Consider the following 22618-nt stretch of genomic DNA (forward strand, 5'->3'; position numbering starts at 1 on the left):
TATGACTGGTGCATTAACCTTAGAAGCAAAATACAGATCGCTGTCCCATTATTGGTAGCTGGTAGCTTCAGTACACTCAAGTGAATTGACCTCAGCTCTCTTATTCAACCCTATCGTATGAGTCATCGCAACAATCATGTCGCACAATATTCAACAAATATTCCATTTCATGGACTATTTGAAAATGTGATACGTTCCTTTTTTTTTTGTTAACTGTCAATGTTCACTTGGTGTTTCTGTATTAGTGTTTTGGTATAACATAGACACTACACAAACATTTCATATCATGATTGTTATAAGTATCACTTTTCTTCTTCTTTTATTATTATTATTATTATTATTATTATCATCATTGTCATCATCACCATCATCATCATTATTATCATCATCATCATCATCATCATCATCATCATTATCATTATAATTATTATTTGTATCATTTATATTATTATCATTATCGTCATCATCATCACGATCATTAAAAAATGGAAGCAGGGAGGGGCGGGGGGGGGGGGGGGGGGAGGTGAAAACAGAAGGCATCACTTATCAAAACATGACGCCAGCTCCGGTGCACACCCTTCCTACTTCCTTTTATTCTTTTCTCAGAGATGCAACCTCAAGATTGTGTTGATAAGAGACAGACACCAAAAGGTCACCGCTGAAGTAATTTTTGCCACTTCCAGTTCGGTAAGATGCAGGCTAAAAACTTCTGGCTCTTACTGAGGACATCAGGTTTAAACATTTCTTTTTAATTTGTCCTAGATCTATAATCATGTTCCGGGTTTAAAGCACTTTGCTCCTTCTGGTTTGGAAGTGATTTGTCACAGTTAAATTCTTGGACACTTTCTTTTACAAGTAGTACTTAACAGGGGAGCAAATGAGTCAAGGGGGAGAAAACAAACAGCTCTGATGCCTCTTTCGATAAATGACAAGCCCATCAAAATGATTTCATTTGAGAGGTGGACAAGAGGGGGAAAAACAGGGCCAATAAAGAGACAAGCGAAGATTAAGGGGAAGATGTGTTTCAGTCAGTCAAGAGATGACTCTTCACTTGATTTTGGCAGATCACTACTGGAGATAGATCTCTACATGCAATGGGCAATGGGCCCTATCATACATATGTAATATCTCCTACTAACATACGCAACTCATTCAGTCTTTTTCCTGTTTCATTTTAGGTCACAGAGTTCAAGATCAAACAAGAGAGTTATCAGCCAGCAACATAATCTCATGACTAAAATGCCAAATATCAATATCAACCTATAAAAACATTTATATCAGTGCCAATGTCAATATCAATACCATTATCAATGTCAATAATACTTTGTGAGCATATCATAGCTGAGGCCAAGGGTAACTGCAATATAGCAATTCAGGTTCATGTGACAGGAGATATTAGGGAGCTTTAGATTTTAGATGCGCGGACGTTCAAAGGAAAAAAAAAATGTTCTGAGCGTGCGCAGAAGCGCACGTCAAGTTGACGCACGCTTCTGCGCACGCTCAGACCATGTTTTTTTCCCTTTGAACGTCCGCGCGTCTAAAATCTAAAGCTCCCTTCTGTAAAACGAGGAATCTTCACCTGCATTTTAATTTCGCAAATTTCGTGAGAGCCAAGATTCGCCAAATTAAAATGCACACGAAGGCTCTTGTCTACACTATGCATTGAATGCCAAAGGCACTTCGCGAAAATTTCATGCCATGAAATAGGCCGTCGGCTCCAATTCGTGCCGCTAAAATATCATGTTTTACAGTACCTACTAAGTTACCTGGTGCTCAATTATCATCACTGATCACTGTCAAACATTAGCTGAAGTTACAAGAGACTCGGTCTGCCAAAATAACCATTCCTTGACACCTCTCAATAGAAAGGCCCATGAAGAGTTGAAGTCACATGAAATACATGCTCGCAGAGAATTGGTCGTAGATTAAAAAGCAAACTGGCTTTGTAACTTGCAGTGTCTGTAATTTGGAGAACAGCACAATTCAAGCAAAGCCTTATGTGAGAATGGTAGTACAGTTGTTGATAATATGTGGGGAAATTAAGCACTCTATGTAATCTTTTGCTGAAATTACAGCAATTGTTATCTCTTGGATCTATTTTCTTAGCGTCTGAGCAACATACATTTTTTTTTTCAAATCTGCTACCCTCTGACACAAGGATTCATGGTATTCTTATAAAATACAGTGTAAAAAGTTTGGCAAAGCATGGTCATGCAATAAATTGACAATTCCAGTCAAAACCTGTCAAATGATAACATTTTTGAAACAACAGTCCTCGAGTCAATCAGAAATTTCTTTAGCCTTCACGAATTCCTCATGGGGTCACCACTGCCCATGTATATAATGCAATTTAAATCCTTTTTGCCAGTAAGTATCTAAGGGCATTAGATGCCAAGATTTGCTAGCTTAGTTTGGCGCTAAGAAAAGGAGCTTCTTCATTTCAAGGTTTGGTTTGCCGGCATGCTGCCAGTAAAGGCCATCAAAAGTGAGCTGGTTGCAGGCAGTGAATTCTTTCTATACCGCAAACAAGTTTAGTGCCTCATATTGAAGCGTATCGAGTAACAACTACTTTTTCATTTCCCTGAGGCCCATGTTGCAGTAGAATTTACTATCAAATGCACCATCAAAATATAGAGTGATATGATTTCCAATAGATAAAATTCTGGTATTTGAGATATGCAGAAATGCAATTCAAGCTCTTTATGCCATATGATATGATATGCTTCTACTAAATGTTATTTCACCCATTCTTTTTCAATCAATCCAAATGGTTAAATGTCTCAATTCATATTTAGATATTCACTTTTTGCCTACTTTCATTCATCCATTCACCGCTACAAGTAAATGTACAATTGTAGTAGTATACAGATTTCAATGCTCTCCTTGCTTGGATATTTCTTTCATATTAATAGTGCTTTTCAAATGGAGAACACATATTCTTATCGCATGCATAAAAATTATACAATGCTCACACTTTTTTTGAAATCCTAATAAAGACAAGAACAATCCTACATGGGAAAATTACAGCTAAATTGATTTCAAAAGAATGCTAAATTTATACTTATTTGTAAGAGTCATAAGAATGTTTCTTCCTTGCTTAAGATTTCGGTTCATTAAGTGAGATGCTCATGTGATAACACAACAACTCTCAAGCCAAAATGTTATCATGGGTGACATGATACCCAAAATAAAGTCTTTATCCAATTTAGACAGAAACCAGTAGTACCTCTGTAGGAGCCATCAACTGGGGGAAAAAGTTCCTTTATAATCAGCCAGGAGACTGAAATTACATGATCATCACTCTATGGACTAATCAATCAAACAAAAACGCTCCACTTTTCATGCCAAGAAACTTTAACTGCAGGTCAAACAAACATGATGACATGGCAAGGAGCCATTGAGGCTGATAATTAGGAAGTCAAGATTTAATCATGCTGGCGTCTCTTCAAGCTGCAAATTCATTTATTTATTGACAGCCTTCTGCATTCCAATCCCACAATATATTCTACCATAACACAGTCAGATAACTGCTTATTCCTCAATCCAAAATAGCTTTAAATCATCCTTTCATCAAATCATAATTTCATCTTTTTTATTTTGTCATCAGTCAATACTATGTTTTAGTAATCTGCATGTCTGAATGTACCAATAGTAAGTCTTGTGTTTTTGAACAAAAATGACTGTATGTTACTTGTTATATGTGAAGTATAGAAAACTGAATAGATCTGAACTTGAATTTGAAAAAAAAAATTCACTAAGCATGCATACAGAAACAATTCTAAAAAGGTTAGACTGCCATATTGATTATGGTGTATTGTTACTTGGGTGACAAGACATCCTTTCTCAATTGGCACATATATAAAAAACCTACAAACTACAAATTTTGAATGTAAAAACACTGAGTTTCAGAACAGTAAAATTATTTCTGTAATCTAAAATCATCAGCATTTTTACATGGTTTTGACATCAAACACTACCCAGTAATGTTATTTTGCAATGATATTGCAAAAACGAAACACAGAGATTTTGAAATGTCATGTTTTAAGAAAAAAAGGTCTTGTTACCCCGGGACAATCTGAAGGTCACTGTCTTCTGCTCTGTAACCCATTCAATGTGAAACTTTGATGTTCCCAAAGACTTTGTATAGGATTTATCCAGGTTCCTGTAAAGGCAACAGGATACATTAGACCAGGGAACCAAAACAAAGGTTACCCAACCACATGAAGGAAAAAAATATAGGGCCTACAGTTTCGTAAGTGTAAGCATGCCAACAGAAGAGACCGTTGTCCACCTGGCATCTTGATTTAATTTTTTCTCAAATGAGATCAAAGATCAATATCGCACTTGCGTGATCACAAAAGTCGCTTGCATCTTGATAGCAGCAACTCCAACTCTCCTGCTTTTGGCAGGAAATCTCCAGCTTTGAGGTCATTTCTCAAAACTCACGTTCTCCCACTTGAGTTTGAATTCTAAAATTAAAGCTGTATGTCTCCCGCTCGCGATGTATTTTCCCCACTCAAAATTTAGCTTTCTACCACCAAATTTTAGTCATGTTATACGTATATGTATGTTAAAAAATAAGGCGAAGGTAGCGCTAGAGATCTAGAGCAACTACGACCATAGGGCTTTCATCCCAAGTCGCAAGAGGCAATGCGTTTCGAGTTTGTGTGTGCGCATGTTCATGCAATCAGTCTCCAGTTTGCTAGGGGAATCAGCCGTTTACGAGAGGCTTGAGGTTAGAATCTCTGTGATATATTCACTTTCAATCTCATCCTTTATATGTTGCGAATAACATGGTATGATATGATGACGAATATTAATTCTGATAGTCACCAACAGCACGGAACACAGCATGACCGGTGTATACTGTTAGAAAGAGCTGATGATTTTTGTAATGACTACCTGTTGTTTTCTGAGACGTACTGCCCTGTGGAGTAGTTATAAGCTGGTGTTTCAGGATCTCCTTCCTTCACAATCCTCTCTCCACAGGTTGATTCCAATACAGGATTATGGATACATGCACGGTCATGCAGAAACTGAAAAGAACAAACAGGGTATCATGCCATTAGTACCAAACTTTTCCATGCATGCTTCAACTGCTATCCAACAACAACAGTCCCACACTACTGTAACTGGGTTGGTGAAACACATTTGCAAACAGTGCATATCCCTATGAGATGCATTTTGTTAGAGTGCATGCTTCCTCATTTATATGTCATAATACTCAGCATGTTTACAGTGCATCATATAGCAAACATGAACTTTGGATGTGGCTGTCATCTAGTTATTCATGCTGACATTAAAGAGCTGAATGACACTATGCTATTGCCTAATATGAACGAAGAGAACAAAGAGAGGAGAGTTCATCATAAAGTGAGAGCTCAGCACAATACAGAGAGAGAATAGAGACAGGACAATAGAGAGAATGTGAGAAAAGAGAGTCTAATACACAGAAATTTCGAGTAATTTTTTTTTTTTGAGAGAGAGATAATCTAAGACACGATGAAAATGTTATCACATGATCAGTCAAACTTCTCTTCATAATGGAAAGTGTGTCTGGAAGAATGTTACAGATTGTGAACAACAGACATGCTTTCAATGCACATTCCCATCCATTCCACAGCTGTAGACTTCAACAAACCTTGTTGACCATTTAAAAAAAACAAAAACAAAAACAAAAACAAAAACAAAACAAAAAAAGATGATTGCAATAGTTTACATCAACATAATGCACCTTGCTTGCACTTTTCATTCCAGTCTAATATAAACTTCCCCTTAAGGTTGTATGCTTACCCCTGAAAAGGAACTCCACTTGTGTAAGTTCGTTCTGTATATCATAACCCCTTCAAACTCCGGTAATTCCACGCCTTCAGAAAGACTACACACCCTATGCGATGTGCACGTAGATCCACAGTATATTCCAAACTTGCGATGTAGCGACCCCATCTCGTTGTTATGTGGGAAACGAAATCTTGCACCTCGCTTTTCTGCACCCACCCAGGCCACATTCAATCACTTTTTACACAACATCATGTGGTGAAAGAAATGACACATCAGTCAGCCAGATACACACCCCTCAAAAGCATCAATCTCCAAGAAGTAATCACAGCTCGCAAGGAATTTCCAGCTGCAGCAGAAGTAAACTTCACATCCAAGGAGAGAGATTTGCCAATCAAAATTCAGCCTCCAAGCTAAATCTTTTTCCCCCCTCAAGCAAGAGGCCATCTTGCAAGGTCAAAATGTATTCACTAGACTGACATCATTTGGCAAAAGTAGTACATTGAAGAAAAAAAACCCAAGCAAACAACAACTTTCAAATACAACACTACATCATTCTGGCCAGACTTCCTATCAATGTATACAGGCCTTCTAATTAACTGCACACTCTAAGGCAAAGAATAACCATCCTTCGTCTTAAAGCCGCTCAGTCTTCCAACTGATACAAGGGCTGTCATTCTGCATACATGTAAATATGTTCAACAAGTCATGAATACCAGTTGCTGAATTCTTCTTTATCAAAGCATTGATTATAATAAAAAGTCTTTATAACAGCATGCCCCTTCGCCTCTCCAAATTATGACTGGTCAGATTTTCTGGACTGGCTTCCTGATTCAGATTTCAAACCATGTTCCAGTCATTCTGGCACTTCATGTTGGTAATAACCAGATAAATATATAAATCCATCTCTGCACATGTTACAGAATTGAGACGTTTACACAAATCAGTTTGATATAATAACAAATGATTATCACAACTACAACTGCAAGTCTGATAATAAGCCTTTGAAAGTGGTACATGGACATGGTCGATGACATCTTTACACACTGTCCAAAACTGTATTCAGCACTTGCACACTCGACAGCAAAAGTGTGCAATGGTGATTTCTAAATTAATGTTGACAAATCAAGAGGCAATAACTGTAATTGGGTGATTTATAATAGGGTAAAGAAACACTGTCTTGCAGAAATCACTCTCTTCATCACTTACCAGTTGCAAAGAAAAAGCACTTGGACATAGTAGTCTGCCCTCAGAGTTTGATTGAGGACAGTCTGCAGAACCACTGGTGGAACCTCAGACTCCAGCATACATCCTCAAACTCTTTATCAAGGCATTTATGACCTATTCAAGTTCTGTCAATTATCAGCATGAAGGGTTTTTCAAACTCATAAAAGAACTTAATAGTAATAGTCTAATTAGTAATCATGCTTGTGATGTGCATGTCTCTCTGTGTTTATAGAGTTACCATGTGTTCAAACACAGAAATGGAGTTTCCTTTATACTGTCAGCTAACTGCAAAGATATTCCATGAAATAACTGCATCGCACATATTTTGGCCTGTCATTCATCAATCTATACCTATCGATACGCTTTAATAGACTGTTTCTGTACTGTCTTAAAATTCATGGATGCTTCTCTTCCTACAATCTAGTAACAAAACCACTTTTTTCCACCACTTCCTTCAATAAAGTTTCTTGCACAGGAATTTACTATTAAAGCATTCATTAATTATTGCAAAACACTGTAAGCTTTGTGGCTGTTCAGGCAATCTTTTGTGAACAAAGCATACATAGATATTGAGCAGATTACAGAACAGTCCACTGTGAGAGCATGCCTACACCACAACAGAAGTGAATAGGAGATCAAATTAAGCTTTAGTCAAATGGCTTCATCTCCTTTATTGCGGTTCACAGGTCACACCATTCAGATTACAAATCGAGTGCCAAAATTCAACTGGAAAACTCCTCGAGAAGAAACAAGCCCAACATGATTTGAGAAACATGATAAAGAAAAACATGATCCAAGTATGACATCACGTTTTACACACACAGAAAAAAATATTTACCTGGCATGAATCACATTCAGAAATGTGTTTAAAACCGAGCGCCTTGTAAGTGTGAATGACACGGCATCCCATAAAAGTTGGAACCCACAGGGTTGGGTGTCATGTGATATAGGTGCACCGAACGGGATTCCCCCTCTTATCCACAATGAAGGGGGGAAAAAAATCTAACAGAATGAGAGTTAATCATTAACTGGAAATGTATAAAAGCAGGCATTCTGTCAACTGGTAAGCAAACCAAATGTACCTAGATGTTAAATGTCAAAAGTGGAAGTCTCTTGCATAATTTGATAGCATGTGCACAAACAGAAAATGACCATACTGACCATCACCATGGCACATATTAAAAAAGAATTTAACTTTTTCTTCTATATATGAACGTGAAATCGAGAATTTGATTTATAAGTCCTATTCACTAAAAACCTTGTGACAAGGAATGGTTTACCTAGATGATAAAAATTAGCTCACAATACTTCTCCCAAATAGCTAACATCTACTGCTGGGAGCAAAGTGCTGTATGGTCACCTGTATAAAATATCTGGTAGAGCCAATTCTCTTCAGGATTTGGTATGAAATTGAAGAGTTCATCACACTTTAATTTTTGCCATTCACATATCTCTGGTAGGACATCTACATCACTTAAAACCTTCATCTGGGGTGTAGGTTTCCTTTAGAATCAAGTATCAATGCTCTTTATAGGTGGCTTTCACATGATCAGATTACATTTATGTCAAGTTCCTGCCTGCTGGAGTGAAACCAAGGAGGTACGAGCGTACCTGGTGAAACCACCAGTGAGAAGCGTTCACTGGAGTTTTCTCAGACTTCTTTCACTCGTACAGAGAGTGCATTATTAGAAACACTACTGTAATTACGTTTCACTAGAATCGTGTTCAAATTATGCATTTTCACCATGTGAATGCAACTACAATCATGGAGGGTAATTTGAATCATAATTCCAATTGTGTTTCAAATGATGGCCCTGAGGTGTTTTACAATCAAGATTCACCAGAATTACACAACAAAACAGACGTGTGAAAAGATTGACCTCAAAATCAATACTAATTGTTTCTTGGGAGAAAACTTAATGGTGACCTTTCAGCCACTCCTGCAGAAAGACCGGACTCCTCTAATGCTCCTACTGCATTCAAAGCACACGCTTACCACTCATGAATGATTGACGGAAACTTGGACAGAAGTCACACTTCCCCTCCTCGCTCTGAAATTCAGAACCGCAGGAATTAACAAAGCCTTCCTTGGTCGTATGAAAGAACCATAATTCAAATCATAGTAATTGTAATTCAGCATTGCAATTAAACATTTCTTGACCTGTCTGAAAACCATCTCAGATTCTTTATACTGATGTTTGTTTGTTTTTTCTTTATTATCTCTTCCCTTCTCCAGGCTTCCCGGAATAGAGATCTACTTGGCTTGAGCACGATCCTGCAGCATGGTCATATCCTGTTCATTGTACAAACCTCACCAGCCAAACCCTCGACCAAGGACGTTTATAAAATCCAAAGACTATCTAATCCATAGACTTTGAATGAATTATTTCAAGATGACTTTACTGTTAACAACATTCTAGATCCTTTTACATGAGCAAAAAGTTCAATAAAACAACCAGCAAATTGTGTGGGTTTTTTTTAATCCATCATAATATACACAGTTAAAGAAAGGTGTAAAAGAAAATGTCTTCATTGAATTGAATGGTGTTCATATATTTCAACATACCATAAGGTATACAATTTATATATTCATTCATTAAACATCACTATTCTTTTTTTTTTGGGGGGGGGGGGAGGGGGTTAGTGGTACTAGTAATACATGTGACAAGTGACATGCCCCTGCCAGTGGTGTATTGGGAATACCCATAAAAAGTTAGAGAAAGAAACCCATTCTTACAAGCATGCATGTATCTGTGTGGGGAAAGTAATGATTCCCAAAACTTTAATTTCCATTATATGTATCAAACAAACAAACAAACAAACAAACAAAAGGGGGAAAAAAAGGTAGAGTACTAAAAATGCACTTTACTGATAGCACTGGATTAGGGTTTTCACAGACTCTGCTGGTATTGCAGCTGACTAATTTCATTAATTTGAATAATCTGCAGGTAGTAGCCAACAAATTCCAATGAAAGCCTAGAATGTACGAAAGTTTACCCATGGCAGATTTTCCTCTGCTAGTTTAACTCATTGAAGACTAGTCCTGAGTATACTCGGGCAGGTGTCCATGGGAAATGCATGCTGTAGCACAATTAGCTCCTCCTGAACAGGTTGAAATAATGCCTCTTTTATCACCTCTTTTGGATAAATGGGCACAGGCTTCAAATCTTCATTCTTCAACATGATTCATGACAAGGAGATCAATTAATCCCACAAAACACCATCATCTTGAAAGGCGTGGGCTCAAACATTCAACTGTCACATGGAGATTGTGACCATGGTATTGCTGGTTGTATTCGATGAACAAGTTGAATAGATGTATGCTTACCTCACAGATGATCTGTTAAATCTGCTACAACCATCAAATGGCTGGTCCTATTTCATTATGATGCCTTTCCAATAACAAGCTTTATGGACTGAAAAAAGAAATGCTCTATAAGGGAATGGCGATGAAATATTTCCTGGTTCACCTCATATCAACAAGGAAGTTTTATTGAGAAATATTCAAGTCTGTTCTATGTGTTCCATCTCAAAGAGAGAAGAAAAAGAATAGGCTATTTTGTCGACCTATCGTATGATAATGACTTTATTTATAGGCTCATTTGACTGGGATTACATTACAAATATCGATTGTCCCATGGTTTCTAGGAACATTTTATTTAGTCTTTGTCAAAGACCCTCACACCGTGGTATTTTATAGCAAGAAGAGCAAGCAGAGGGTTATTATGCAAGACTAATCAAGCCATCAGTGAGAGCCAAGACCAAGTGAGAGGGTATTTGGAGAGCTGTCCAAATGTCAGAACTTACTCCTCTGAAATATCAAATTTTGCAACCAATGTGTGGTAGCAAAACTTACAACAAATCAGCAGACTTCCGTCTGAAGAAGCTCACCCAAGCACATTTTGCACTGACGGCCAATGGGCAAATCGACCAATGCCATTGGTCAAAGCGATCCATTTAATTACTCAGCACTGAATTATATGTCATCAGTAGTTATGGGCAGACTCAGGCTTTTTCCCGGTCATGAATAATAATCAGGTTTGCAGATATCAAAAAGGGTTTGACACACTCAGCTTCAGTTCTCTCTGGCTCTTCTGAGTCATGCTAACAACAGCATGAGGGTCTTTGGAAGAGACTACATAGTTCATTGATTGTTCGGGATAAGAATACATTCAGAATATTGAATATGCTCTGAATGTTAGTCACTGGGAAAACATGCAAATATATGGAATTGGGATGTTAGTTACCCTGTATCTCTATCCCAAGCTTTGCTCCGTGATGTTCCCTTGTATCCTCTAACTTCCTTCATCTGCGTCATGTAGTAACCATAGCGACAAGAAAAAGTGACCACACCTACAAAACACTCAAAGTATTTCCATTGAAATAAAACACTGATCCCATGAGGCAGACTCCAGCCATAAAGCCTTTGAAAGTACCGACAGTTGAGGTTTTTGAAATGCTGATGCTTTGCTAGCTTCTGCCTCTGTAATAAGCAGCACTGTCCACACAGGAAATAATTGAATTAGCCGTCCACGAATACACAGGAAATCTGTATGTTGTGCGCTTCCAACAGTGGTTGCATCAACTTTGGCCTAAATATAAACCCGAAATTCCGACATAATCCAGGCACTGCACCTGCTAAACTATAGAAAGCCTCTTTAGTCTGTAGATGTGAAAACAATAACCAGATTGCGATAGTTTGCACAGACATTGCCAATATTTCAACAAGGCCATGGTAACAATCTTAGAAAAATTTATCATTTTACTTTTTTTTAAAACTGTATATATCCCCTGCTACTCTGCCCATTTGAGTTATAGCCACTGCAATCAATAGCCCCTTCTGATTAATAATAAACAGTATTGTTAATAGAATAGTCATGACAACTATTTGATATATTCAATAATAATCAATTTCATAATTTTTCAGCACAGAATATTTTTTATTAAGCTGCAACCATTTATGTGAAAAAAAGATTCATGAAAACATTTTCTCAAACATCTTTTTTTTTTTAGCACAAAGCATTCTTTCAAGCTAAGTTTATATAAACATTGATGTTAAAAAGAGATTAATGAAAACTATTTCATAGATATGTTTTAAGCAAAAAATTCTTTCAAGTTATGTTATTAAAAACATTGATAACAAAAGATTCATAAAAACCATTTCATGAATTTGTATTTCAGAACAAAGTGTTCTGTTACGTCAAGTTATATCTTCCATTTGTTTATGCCAGATCGAATACATCCAGACAATGTGGCTGCCAAGAATTCCTAGTGGAAAAGACAAAGTTCATCACTAATCAACAGCTCTCACTGTAACTGTTCATTTACTACCCTTGTATGTGACAACTAGATGTAACTATCCATTGAGGAAAGTGACATGATGATCAGCTCTCTACTGTTTAGAAAAAAAGAGAGAAGCCAAGACATGCTAAAATACTCATGGCAACTACTTCAAATGTTTTGCAGCGCCGAGTATTTTTTCAAGCTAATTCATATCTTCTACTTTACTGATGCCAGACTACAAAGTCCAGAAAATGTAGCTTCAAAGAATTTCCAATGCAAAATGCACAGTTTATCAGTATCAAAGTCTCCTATTGTAACACTGTGTGCCAACCAGTGCAAGTAGAGGAAAGTAACAAGAAAATATTGACACTCCGTCATTCAGTAAACAATGGCTTCAAAGAAATGCCTTTAAACTAAAACTTCACGAAGGGTTGCCTTTCTTATTATGCATGATACAGTTAGGGGGCGTATTTCTCCACTGAACATGCTTTATATAGCACTGCTCAAACTGGCTGAATCCACTACCTTTGTGAATGTGGAATTGAATGATGAAGATGTGGTAAATTCACACATACACAGGGATGCCAAGTTCAAACAATTTTTATGAGTGAAATTTTCATGACTCGGCATCTCGGCGAGCGAATGTGCGCGCAAGCGAGGGTGTGGGAGGGGTCCCCCCCCCCCCCGCCCCGTGGCCTCCCACGGTAGGGAGCTTTTTCAATTTTTAGTTCTTAATGGTGTGATCAGGTGCATATTTAAGTGACTAAATCTATTTTTTACTTATTTTGAAAGACAAAAGGAAAATAAACTTTCAATTGTAACTATCACTTTAATCCTTTGAGCTATGCATGCTCCTTATTATGGGCCCAAATTGCAGACTTTGCCCAATGCGTGAGAAAAATGGGTGCCATGCGTGAGATCGTGAGACGACCCCTAAATGCTTGAGTCTCACTCAGAATGCGTGAGACTTGGTAGCTCTGCATACACTGTGGTATTTCAAAACAAATCACTGTCACTGGAGATGTTTACACTGCAATTACTGTCACTCAATTAGTTTGTGTAAACGATACCAATGCAATTGACAATTGAAAGTCTGTTATATGTTGCAATATGCAATTTGTATCAAACTCTTTCTTCCAGACAATACTGGTACATCAGTTTTCCTGGAACACAACCTATAAAGCACTGAACATTTTTCATTGACCTCACCCTTTCAGAGACATGATTAAGATCTACACTGTACATAGTCCTTTTATGTTAGGTTGGTGTTGTTTCTTAATCCAGCTTGAGTATACAAGATGCGTTTTCACATCAGCCCGATAAAAATCCAAGCTCAAGATATTTTCCAATTTCCCAAGTCAGAAAATAGCACGCTATTTCAAAACATCGGGCTGATGTGAAAACGCCTATTATATCAGATATGACACCAATATATATTGCATGTTGGGAATTCCAGAAAGGGGGGGGGGGGGGGTGAGGGCGGGGGCAAAATAGAAAAAATAAAGGGTGTGCATGTACCCATTTTCATTTCTTTTTCTTTTTCTTTTTTATCTAAAAAAAATAAAGGGGGTACGTGCCCCAAGTGCCCCCCCCCCCCTTCTCGATCAACCACTGGCTTCAATAGTACAATTGCAATTTGTGGTAAGTTGTAGGCACCTGGTATACAGCCTAAACTGCCTTTTAAATCAATTTGCTACTCTCATAATTTTCCTCTTTTAATATCACAGTGATGTTTTATACTGCAGCAAAATGAAATGGAAGAAAAAAGTAAAGAAGTGACAAAAAAGCAGGTGCTTTCAAAGATATATTTATAAGCTGTGGTCAATGCCATTCACAGACCCAAACACACACACACACACAAATAAAAAAAAAAATAAGGAAAAGTATTGCTAACACATGCAATTAAACATCTATGGTGATGTGGTTTCAGAGCTTTGGCTCCAGTCTATAGAAGCCAAATATTGGCTGAGTGGGCTGAATGAATAGATCTTGGTAAAGTTAGGCAGGTTTTCTCTGACATGGATCATTGGTAACAGGCTCAACGATTCCCATACAACACAAAATTACATGCACCCACTGTATACACATATGTACTGTAAAAAACAGAATTTTTGAATCTAACTTTTCATGAATTTCGCGAGGAGCCAAGATTCTAGAAAGTGAAATGTCCATGAAAAGATTTGTTAGTGCAATGTAATAGATGCCGGTGGCAATACATGAAAATTTCATTCTGCAAGAAAGGCAGTTGGCCCCAATTTGCAAAAGTTTCAGGTCACGAATGTTCGTTTTACAGTACACGTATGTGTATAAGATATTAATCTCTCACAATATGCAGAATGACGTACATACATCCATGTAATCTTTTTTTAATTGGAGTTTAACTTTTGGAGGAAGACATTGGATAACAGCACTGGCTTCAGTTTTGCAGTGTTCAATATTCTTAAATGTTTTCTTGTATCTATCAAGCATCTAATCAAAGAACTACAACATGTAATTGGTTCACTGATATATGCACTATTGCTGTACATGAATATTCACATCCCAGTGACTCCTTAATACTGTAGGCAATTATAACATTGTGTGTTAATGTGGCATTAACATGATAAAAATGAACAAAATATGTAATGTCAACTCAACAAATCAAGACAGGCTTGAAGATATTTAGCAGTTCTAAAAACATTTATGAAGAAAAAATGCACAATAATAGTTTCAACTAAAATGTCAGCAAGGTACGGTTGGTGTGATGAATATAAACAGCAGTCTCTGTCATATGGACAATGATATTGTTAGCAAAGAGTTTCACATTTATTCTGAAAACAAAAACATTAAAGACAATGAGATTTCCTTCGACTCGATTAAGGAGTCAAATTACCCTGTGTCACAGCTGTATGATAGTACACATGGTAACTACATAGGTACTGTATGCTGCTTTCAGAGCAAATTTTGAAAGAAAATACTGAAAATGTTGGTTTAATGGTTAAACACACAATGAATCTAACACTCAGTATTACAATTGTAGTTTACAATGAAAAATCTGATCAGGATATTTTCTGTGTGACCAAATTTCAGATACTATGTTCCTGACTTTCTTCATATGTACCTTTAGCCTTTCCTCAAATTTTCACTGAAGGTAATATTACATACATATGAAACTCGCCTCTGTTTTTAATTTCCTTAATGCAATCACAGAAAATGTCTGCATTTATATGGCACCCTTCTCTTGCTATCATTTAGTGAGATCTATGGCTCTTCATCATTTATACAATGTATCCAATTCTCTGACCAGGGATGCTACAAACCCACATCCACTGTAATTTCTCGTGTGACTAGAACTTCTTTTCAGTATGCAATAATGTAAGTGGGCATTTGCCTGTTGAAAGTATCGAGTATTCCAAACAGTTTTTAACCATCAAAATACAGGAGATACTTACAATGTATTTGTCGCATACATCTCGGCACGAAAAGAGTCCCCAACACAGAAGTATATTCTCTTATCCAGACATGAAAAGATATTGAAGTTTTCAGGAAACTTCAGTTTTCAGGAAACTTCCTGAAGAATCCAGAAGACTTGGCAGCTATGCTATTTGGGTGAGCATGAGAATGTAATAGTTGTAATTTCGGTTTAATGCCTTGCAGTCAAGGTCTTCCCAAACACTTCAATCATAAAAACAAGGTACAGCTGTACCCACACAAAGCATCAGTATGAATACAAGTAGAAGCGAGCTACAAAGTATTCACACGCTATTTATACAATGTACAATGTAGGCCTACTTTGTTGGTTGACAATGTCAAGCTATCATGACTAATACCATACTCATCCCACCTTTCACAGGTTGTTGATAAAGCATGACTTTTGTTCAACTTTAAAAAAAAAATCAAGTGACATAGTGTGTTGGCTTAAAATATCTCAGTGATTGACACAAATTATTCATAGTCTTCCAGCCACACTGCATTGTGAATCATTCAAAAAATGTTGGACCACTGACATTCCAGATCGTTGCGAGTCAGTGACCCGGGCTTTATGGAAACCTTTTGAACCACTACAAAGGAGAAATCATCACATCTGGAGATTATATAGACCTGGCTGTTTCCTGTCTACCATTGATATGTTTTCAACCTCAATAGAGTCGATACTGGCATTGTATTTTCACAAGCAGGTTAGTAATGAGTATGCAGAGATCACTCAGCCATATTGATCATGAGGAAATCCTCAAAACCAATGACTGCTTCTTCTGTCTTTAAATGTTAATAGTCCACATCACAGAGATATAACATAAACACTATACACATCTCTCTGGATTCTCCTAAGCTTAACTTGACCAGTTCAACTTGATCAAAAACTAAACAATGAAAACAATAAAATCACTGCCACAGGAACAAAATGCTTGGATGAAAATTTCAACAGAGTATAGAATCTGCAGTGTATTTTCATTCCATAATCAAAGGTACTTAGAGTCAGCATCAAGTGAACACTCTGCCAAAACATTCGGTACTCCATATCATCATGATCAGCTTTCTCAATTTCCTTAAATTCTGTCCTTTCAGAATACATTTCTCACATAAGAGCAAGTACCTTTAGGTGACAAAGTCTGACTTTAAAGCTGCCATGTATAGTCATGGTCAACTGAATTTAGTCTAATTACAATTTAAACAGCTACCTGTACAAGTTCCCATATATTATATCATTTGAAAATTTTATATCTACTAAAACAAGAGACCCGCGGGTCTAGCGCTCACCTGAGTATCGCAAGTTCACCTTTCACACAGTCACTAATCTAAATTATTCACAGCTCTACCAAAATTTGACCAGGCATTCTCAAGTAGAAGATGAAAATGTACAATAAGGGCCCAATTTTTTAAAGATTCCTTAATTTGGGGGGATTGGGGCCCCCTGGGGCCCTCTGGGTGGGGCATGGTGCCCATTTTGATAAATTGAGATCCTGACCCCCTAGGGATGCTACCTGCCAAGTTTGACAAAAATCCATCATGAGGTTTTCAGGAAGAAGATGAAAATGTACAATTCAGGCCCCCATTTGGACCCTTCCAACCACCCCCCCCCCCCCCCCCACCCAAGAGGGGCACCCCTGGATCTCCTATGAACAAACTTGAAACTACAGTCATTAATGTACTCACTCATAGTATTATCTCAGCTCTATAACTTCTGATTCTAGAGAAGATTTATAAAGATTCCTTCATTTGGGGGGTTTGGGACCCCTGGGGGTCCCCTGGGTGGGGCATGGTGCCCATTTTAACAAATTGAGATCCTAACCCCCTAGGGATGCTACCTGCCAAGTCTGGTGAAAATGGGTAATGGGGTTCTCAAGAAGAAGATAAAAATGTACAATTTAGGCCCCATTAGGACCCCTCCTCACCCCCTCCCCTGGGTCCCGAGGGGGGCACCTCTGATTCTGTCATGAACAAACTTGAAACTACAGTCATCAATGTACTAACTCATAGTAGCTCTATCACTTCTGGTTCTAGAGAAGAAGATTTTTGCGGATTCCTTAATTTTGGGGGGTTTGGGCCCCCTGGGGGCCCCCTGGGTGGGGCATGGTGCCCATTTTAACAAATTGAGTTCCTAACCCCCTAGGGATGCTACCTGCCAAGTTTGGTGAAAATGGGTAATGGGGTTCTCAAGAAGAAGATAAAAATGTACAATTTAGGCCCCATTAGAACCCTTCCCCACCCTCCTCCCCTGGGTCCCAAGGGGGGCACCCCTGATTCTGCCATGAACAAACTTGAAACTACAGTCATCAATGTACTAACTCATAGTATTAACTTAACTCTATCATTTCTGGTTCTAGAGAAGAAGATTTTTACAGATTCCTTAATTTTGGGGGCTTTGGGCCCCCTGGGGGCCCCCTGGGTGGGGCATGGTGCCCATTTTAACAAATTGAGTTCCTAACCCCCTAGGGATGCTACCTGCCAAGTTTGATGAAAATCGGTCTTGGGGTTTTCAAGAAGAAGATGAAAATGTAAAAAGTTTACGCACGACGCACGACGGATGACGCACGACGGATGATGCACGACGGACGCTGGACGAAGGGTGATCGCAATAGCTCACTTGAGCCTTTGGCTCAGGTGAGCTAAAAAGTCAAAAGTTCGGTATCTGGAGCTTTAGTATAACAAACTTATGTAGAATTCCTCTGTTAAACTTGCTTTGGTTGCATAGCCTGTTTTCTTAGTTGTTGTTGTTTGTTTGTTTTTCTTTTGCATGACTGCAAACAGTTGAATGGCAACATTTTTATCTGTCGCAAACTTTAAGCACCACTGAATTAGTCTTAGAAATTATTCAATAACTGCAAGTTTGAATTTGATTCAAACATGTTCATTTGGCAATGCACTCACTCGAGTGTGAAACTAGCATACTGTACACTCAGCAGCAGTGACAATCAATGTATAGAAAGGAACAACAGGATACCTTGCTTACCCATGTGAAAATAGAATGACCAGTGCATATTTGGGGAAAGAATACCTTTGACAACAAAAGCATCTTTCTGACTCACTGAACATCACCTACCCACATATATCACGTCAGATCAAAGTAATTCAACAAATAAAAACATAACATTGCTTCCTTGATCCTTTTTTTTTTCTTTTTCACAAAGGGTCGATTCTTTTCTCACAATTAGATGTTAATCACTACATGCAATTTCTTAGAAATCTCCCATGGGAACCAATGATCTATAGATGGGAAATAACCTCAGGTGGTGATTTTATGAAAAAACAAACTACATGATGATCAATGTCGATGAAAACATACAGAACATCTTTGGCATTAAAAGGAAGAAAACAAAATAATTCTTGAATGCAAAAAGTACCGGTAAAATAGTGCCAAAAAGTTACCAGTACCTTAGAACTGTTAATGACATACTGTTTCCACACATTCCAGCAAAATCAATCATTCAGTAAACTTATATCCATTCAAAAAAGTTTGGTTTGATGTAACCACTCTGGTTTTATCTAGCCACTTGCTCCTAGTGTGCTCTCTTGCCTTTGTGGAACCGTGGGAATTGACTGAAAATGTTTGTCTTAAGATGCATTAGGGCTCAAGATAGCTAAGTACACATGCAACCAGATGAGAGAACTTTCTATTCCATTTGTGATAATCATAGCAATGATGACTTTCATGAGAGAAGATGATATTCAAGTAGCTGTGACATTACAAAACACACACACACACACACACACACACCAAAAAAAAAAAAAAAAAAAACCCATGGTTTCCATCATTTGTATTTCTGTGCACATAACAGCAGGAGTTTAAAGATTTATGAGAAAATGACATCATCACCCTGTCTGAAGTATGGTGAAGCAGTGTATGAAATATTGCTACATGGGTCTCCAAGTCTTACTGTATCTTTTACCTTCACGATGATTTTTTGCAGACTTCAGTAAATGATCTTGACTGGAATGGTTTGCAAATATAACGTCTGCACAGAGTACAAAGCTTTATGTCACAGGTATCAAATGTCATGAATCACCATCATAATTATGTGCACTGTTGTGAAAAACAAAATAAAACCTGCTCTACTTCTACTACGTGAGACCTTTGGATGCAGGCAGCTACAGTGTATGTGGTTTGTACACTAGAATGCCAAACGCTGGCACAAATACCGAATACGGATCCAAACCTGATTTGATCACATGACTAGTGAATCATTGGAGTTCACTTGCTGGGCAGATAAACTATAAAAAAAAAAGATATTTAATATCTCATTGCCATTCTTAGATATGATTGATTTGTGTGTAATTTCTTAATATTATCATAATCAGAGCATGTAAATGTGCACAAAGGTCTTGGTAGAGAGATGTAGAGCTACCAGCAACAATGACGCAAGTACCTTCATCAAGGTATCACATTTCATACAGCAGGCTTGTAGAAAGATGGTGTCTACTTACAGCAACACACAGCACCAAGGCATGTATGTATGTATACACAAAAGAAAAGACGCAAAAGAATCCATTTACAAATGAGTATACTGTACAGGTGGTCCACGACCACACTATACAGTAAATTGTTGGTAGCATCTACAGTGTATTTGAGTACATGCACATTTATACACAGAAATGCAACTTGCACTTTTAGATGGTCCACTAGGATGCAGCGGACTCCCTTTATAATGAAGTCCTCAGGACCGGCAATTGTATTTCGTTATTTATTGAAATTTTGTTGTAATTGAGCACATAAAGAATAAAAAAATCATGGAGCAGGAAATGTTGCGGCCTGAAATTTTACTTTGTTGTAACCAGAATTTCGTTAGAACCGTGTTCGTTATAACGGGAGTGCATTGTAGTGTAGTACTACTGTAGAATACATACAGTACGTAAACTTTCTTATCTACACATTTGTACATCGGTGATTACTATCCAAAGACTGAATTGCTGTTCTATGGAAGACATTTACCCAAATAAAATCAGAAATGTCAACTGACAACAGTTTGTACTATCATCCCAGTATTGGACATGTAGATATTACGTAAGGGAAATTTAGTTTTGATTTATTTCATTTTTAAAATGAAAACAAAAAACATCAATCAACTTGCAAAATTCCTACTAGGTCCTATGTGCAGGTCTCAATCCTTGACCATTCCATAATCTATGCAATTGGTATCTTCTTGAAGGTGATTGTGAGATTTTAAAACTTGGGGAAAATGGAACGATTTAATGGCATGCTCCCAAGATCATAAAGACTCAGAAAGCATTGGTGTTGGATCTCTAAGTAGAGTAGAAAAAATAACTTTGATACAAATGTACAAGCCTTGTGTCTCTGTAATAACATGGTTTGTGGGGGGGGGGGGGTTCAGTTCTGGAACTTTCTTGACCCTATTAATTGCTCACTTTCAGATTCTTAATTTGGCAACATTTTGTGCAATTTGTGCAACATATTTGTGCAATTTCCTTTTAGATTTTGTGAAGAATTTGATAATGAATTCGACCAGCGTCCCCCGTACTCTTTCTCTAATAAAAACAAGACTAAAAAAATATGCAGCGACACTCAGAGAAAACAATTTAATAGCATCAAATAGATAACTTATGGCATAAAAAAATTATATCAGGAGTGATGGGTTACACCATGTGTTAAAGCTCCATGGTTACACCACAGATAGACTCACCCTGCATAGTGTACATTGTACTTCAAATTGTCAAAAGTGTGCATGCATACTTACAAGCTCACAATCAGGTAAAGATGAAAATAACACATTATGAAAATCACTGTTTGTGCCAAGTTTGCTTAGGAAATACTCAATCAACATGCATGACCAGGATTGCGATTTGACGTCATTTGTGAACCGATGCACTCTGCTTGCGTGCATTGCGTGTGAGAAATGATGATATGATGCAAACATTTACTTGCTCAGAACAACAAAAAAAAAAAAATAAAAAATAAAAAATGAGTACATCGTACAGGAATGTCCTGATCACAAGCTATCATTTATGGTCATTACTTACAAAGACAAGGCAGATAAAATGCAGGAGAAATTCCATATAATTGTATAATCATGTATACAGACTCTTAGATAAATAAACATCCTCATTGATTTGTTGTTGTTGTTGAAACTTGCAAAATATATTTGTGAAAAACAAGTGCACAGTATCTACACAAAAACAAACAAACAAACAAACAAACAAAGAAGCACATGATGAAGCTGCTGAAATGATTAAAACTTTTACCTACTGACATTTAAATTCGACCACATATGAAAAACATTATAAATATCTTTAAAGCTAATTAGGGATATGCATCCCCAGAAACAAAGTGTACAGCATACCTAAGACACTTTGTCACACAAACTAGGTGTATTTCATGTGAACTAGGATTTAGGCTACAGGCCAATCAATGTAATGATTCCTAAGAAGTAGAGAAGGCTTACAGCCATAGGCTGGCTTACAGCCATAGGCCTATTTACAAATAACACTTTTGGTGTATTAGAATGTGTACTCTCATATTCAAACACGCACCGTTTATTTCCCCTCAAATTCTGTGCACATCGCACATTTTCTTTTAAAAAACAATGCCACCACAAAAAAAAAAAAAAAAAAAAATGGTTACCGGTACACTATTTTATGATCAGACAATCTGCACATTGAGTCATGTGCCCTATATTTATATCCTTAATGAGTCATTATTTCAACCTTCAATGCACTCATCAACACAATAGAGACACCCCTCCCATTCACTGTCATGTAATGTTGCAAATATTCTTTCACCATAACAACAGCACAATTAACTACTTCCCCCAACATCTGTACCATATTTCATTTGTTGAACTAGTCCCTATGTACGCATGGATAGGCCATAGATTCCCCTTCACTTGTCTTTGTTTTG

At 37.4% G+C, this 22618-nt stretch overlaps 1 protein-coding gene across 1 annotated transcript in view; it reads right to left on the reverse strand.

Moving 5' to 3' along the window:
* Nucleotides 1–22618, reverse strand: part of LOC139735882 (uncharacterized) — a 121639-nt gene that overhangs the window by 91606 nt on the left and 7415 nt on the right. The window contains exon 2 of the mRNA XM_071646634.1: nt 4903–5036. The gene's annotated coding sequence lies outside the window, so the exon portion shown is untranslated. The remainder of the gene's footprint in view (nt 1–4902; nt 5037–22618) is intronic.

This window comes from Diadema antillarum, unplaced genomic scaffold, assembly GCF_040938485.1.
Source record: "Diadema antillarum isolate AM-2024a unplaced genomic scaffold, OU_Dant_1.0 seq00000604_RagTag, whole genome shotgun sequence".
Lineage (NCBI taxonomy): Eukaryota > Metazoa > Echinodermata > Echinoidea > Diadematoida > Diadematidae > Diadema > Diadema antillarum.